We start from the raw sequence: 4,638 nt of genomic DNA on the forward strand, positions 1-4,638 counted from the left end.
TAACAAAAGTGTAAATATGTGCCAGAGAGGTCTACAAAGGATTAGCTTATACCAAAGGGGTATAGCAAGGATCCTCTATAATCTTGGTAACATGAAAACTATTGTAGCTGTTGTGGTTGTTCGTTTAGGGGTATTATACTCTTACCGATATTCTGCATCAATCATTTCATATTTGTAACATGTTATGTGCAACTAAGTATGGCTAAAGCTTTTAGGTTGCCAATAATCAAGTGCTTCTGTTATGGTGTAGAGTGGGAGAAGGTAGGCTGGTAGTAGGCAGGCCAAAGATAAAGATGGCCCAGGGTATGGTTTCTGTATGCAATTTTTGAAGAAACAGGTCAGAATCCCGATTGTACAAGTACTATAAATTGCGCTTCATGAAACTGCCACTATAAGAAAGGCTTTTGTATCATTCATAGTAAAAAAGTGCAGTAGACATAGCTTTGGGCAGGCTGAGTATGGGATGGCAGCCCTTGGTGGTGCAACCAATAACTTTAATGAAGGTCTCACATGGTTGGTTGCTTTATAAATTGTTTATCACTGCATGTGACAGAGCTGCTGGGAATCCCATACCCATTGCTTATGTTTGTGTGCTTGTCGCTATTTCCAAGGTTTGTTATGCCTTTGTTTTATGACTACTCATAAATATCCCAGTGTTCCATCAATCAAACGCGTTTCTGAAAACATTCTTGTTCTGTTTGTTAGTGATGTCAGCAGCCCTTTTATTGCCTTTATTGTTGGCTTTAACCTGCTGTAAACATAGGGCCAGAAACACTATAAAACAAATTGCTTTTAGGGTATAAACAACAGGGGAAACGGTTACCTCAATTCCCACGATACATTTGCTAACTGATTTGTAAGATTTCTACGAAACTGCCACACCCTCTGTCCCAGTCTTCAGTAAATAGACTTTTGCATTGTTCAATATGAGTAATGTCTCCACCAATCACCAGGGCCTCATTAAAGGAGCAATATACACCTATACACACACTGTTGTTTATATTTTTCTAAAAAAAGAGAAGAAAACTTTTGTTTCTATTAGGGATGATACTGAATCTTGGATTTGGTTCGGGATTTGGCCGAATCCAAGCCTTTTTTTTGCAGGATTTGGCTGAATACAAAAACCTGGATAAACCGAATCTGAACCCTTGTTTATGTGCTTAGGATTTGGTATTTGGCCAAATCCGTTCCCAAGGATTTGTGGGTTCGGCTGAACTGCCGACACAAGACCTATTCATTGATCAAGGGAGTATACCAGCCTTTTAATAATATAATTTCTGAACACTTTGAGCATTAGAGTAGAACTTGGTTCCTCTCTGCACTATTCCTTGCATGATATTGGTTTGCACAGACATTAATCCTTATAAGCACAGGGTGAATTGCTGACAACCAGTGTGTGCTCTTTAATCTCATCACTGAGGTGTAAAAACAGGACCTGCTTTTATGAGATAGCCACCTGCAAATGAATCATTTCTAAAGCAGCTGCCAGTGGGGATAATAAAGTTTTATGTTATATGCATCAGACCAATGTCTAATTTATTAAACAGTTAAAGGGCTGTGACCATCTGTAGCTGCAATGATAGCTGAGATGCTGCTCTATCCGCAGATGCACTTCTTTAGGAACAAACATTTGCTGGTTTGCAGATCTTATTATAAGAAGGGAAGTGGTTTTTAAACATTGTGTCCACTTTGCCTGGCTAACCACACACAATAGGCTTTTTGTTGTGTAATGCATGTTATACATGTTATTGGCATTGATGATTCAGATAAGAGGAAGTTGCTCTGTCTCTAATCTTACATCACAATTAATCTGTGTATGAATTTCAACGTTTGTGGATTAGATTTATTTAAAGATGAACAATTAAATGTACACAGGGTACAGGGTTTTCATTGCAATCTATGTGAATACCAATCAGAAACGCTCCTTGTAACTACTTGGTGCTTATGTACTAATGATGGCGCAAAGGGCAAAAAAAAAAAAAAAACTGCACAGAATCATTAAGGTTGATGGAAATAACCTCATAATTTGGCCCTTTCTCTAGGCACAAGTTGTGCCAGAATGCAGGAGCTAATCTTATAAATGGTGCACAAGTTGGAAGGGCATCACACAGACAAGACAAGGGCATTTCTTTCAGGCCCTTGAGCTACACAATGGCTGCTCTGATGTTCTTCTAGTTAGGATTTGAGAAAGACTAATGTTTTTTCCTAACCCGAACATCAGAGCAGGTCTCTTTCTTTCTCCTGACAATTTGCTTGACTACTTAGTGGTCGCTCATCTTATTACCCATTTTTGATCTCATATAGCAAAGAGAAATGAAAATAAAGGGAGTTTTCCTGGTATCTGGATGGTCCAATCCCACACTGCACATTTTGGAGAATGCTTATTAGGTGTATGCCATTAATGTATCTTTCACTAAAATGTTCTATTGCCTCTAGGTGCTCCCTCCATTAACTAGTAATATCCTGTTAAGTATTCTTAAAAGCTTAAAGGAATAGTAACATCAGGTCAACAGCTGATTTGTACGAGTAGAGCGAATTAAGTGCAGAGAAGATCTGCAGGTTCCTACTGAGCAGGCATTCAGACTGGTTAAAGGAACAGTAGATTTTGTAAAGTGGTTAAAATATAATGCACTGTATATTTTATGTAATATAATGTAAGGTATGCTGTTGTAAAACTGATATATTTGCTTGAGTAAGACTACTATAGTTTATACAAATGTGCTGTTATGTAGCTATGGGGGGCAGCCATTCAAGCTCGAAAAGACTAAAGGCTCAATTTTACATTGCAGATATCAGATAAGCCTTGTGGAATACAGTTGGATTCTACAGAACTTTTATTTAATGTGTAACCTGTGCCTTTTTTTTTTAGACAGAATTGTTGCCCCCGCAGCTACACAGCAGTTTTAACCAGTGGGAAGTCTGAATGCCTGCTCAGTAGGAATCTGAAGAACTTCTCTACACTTAATTGGCTCTGCTTGTACAGGTCAGCTTGCTGAGCAGGCACCAATAAGTGGGATTATTATATATTTGTTAAAGGGGATCCGTCACCCAAAAAAATTATTTAGAATCCTATTTTATAACATTACTCAAGCAAAATAAACTTTGATTACACTGTATAAATTATTTGTATCTTGTTTCCTTTGGTCTGGGAATTAATAATTATAGCAAGCAGGCAGGAGCCATTTTGTGGACACTGTTATTAAGACAAGCCTTGCATCATCTCAACATCTTGTTTGTGCACCAGAATGGGGGACCAGATGTCAATCCCCATGCCCTGGCTACACAATTAAACGGTGAAGAGAACGGGGGAATGTAGGGAGAGCAGTGATATCTAGGAAGTGCTGAATGGAAAGTGAAAGTAATTGCTTGCCCTGCCTCTATGCCTAAGGCGTATAGGAGGGGCAGACAATATTTGATTGACAGCTGAGATTTTTAAATGAGCGTACAACAGCTATGAATGCTTTGATAAAAAATAGAAATTGGATTCCATGTTTATTTTGAAAGGGACTTTTGTTATACAGATATTTTTGTGTCAGGGTGACAAGTCCACTTTAATGAGCAGAGTTGAACTCATTGCCTAGTACTGCACACACTATGAAGACCCAATAATAACACAATCTTGTAAAAGGTATCTTTCTGTGTTTGACTCCTTCATGCTTCCTCTATGCAGAGGGCATGGACTGACATGGGAATGCAAAAAATTTTGCAAGGAAGACCAGATGATACGAAACGAAATGTACATTAGAGCAACAATTTGTTGCGACGGGGCTGCTATACTGACAAAGTCAATATTGGCTTTAGTTGTCCTTCATTTAGTTTTGCAGAGCAATAAGCATTTCCCCTTTTTTCTCTTTAAGTTGAACTTTGAGCTTGTTTGAGTTTCCTTTCCAAACCTTTTTAGTTTTCAAACACATTATGATTATTAGTTCTTCTGACCAGTGAATGCTTTCAGGGTCCTCTCAGATGAGCACAGGTCATTCAGTATGTGCATAGTGCTGTTGTGTGGATATTCAAGTGGCACACACAGACATTTCCAAATGGGCAATGTACAGACCTCCAGCTGTTGCTGAGGAATGCTGAGAATGAAGCTCAGCCACAGGTTGTCTATCTATGAGCATCAGGGCACAGAAATCGCTGATAAATGTTTGTGACACTTTATATTTTTAGCCAGTTTTTTAGTCAATTAAATACATTTATTTGTGAAAGAGGGTGTGTAGCAACACAGTTTTTTTCAGTTTCATTGGCTCTGACTTTTTTTTATTAATCTCTTTCATGATTTAGTTGTAGACTGGACATTTGGGATTATTTTAATGCATTATTTAATACTCTCACCTTTTCCTTGACATCCTTATATAGTGAATCCCTCCTAAGTAAGATAAAATGGTACAGCAAGAACACCTAGGAACATTATGCAAGGTGTTTTGTACTGAATGGAAAACAAAACCACTCCAGGTGGGTTGCTTTATGTATGAGAAGAGGAACAACATTTGTATTTTTGTTAGTGGTCCTTTTAGTTGATATTTTGAGTTCCTCATATCTTTTTATTGTTGGATCGCAGGGCTCTGAGAGATGCAGGGTGAGTAGTTGAACATCTTTATACAAGCACAAAAATAAAACAAAAAAACCCTGAAAATGGAG

This window comes from Xenopus laevis, chromosome 7L (genome assembly GCF_017654675.1).
Source record: "Xenopus laevis strain J_2021 chromosome 7L, Xenopus_laevis_v10.1, whole genome shotgun sequence".
Lineage (NCBI taxonomy): Eukaryota > Metazoa > Chordata > Amphibia > Anura > Pipidae > Xenopus > Xenopus laevis.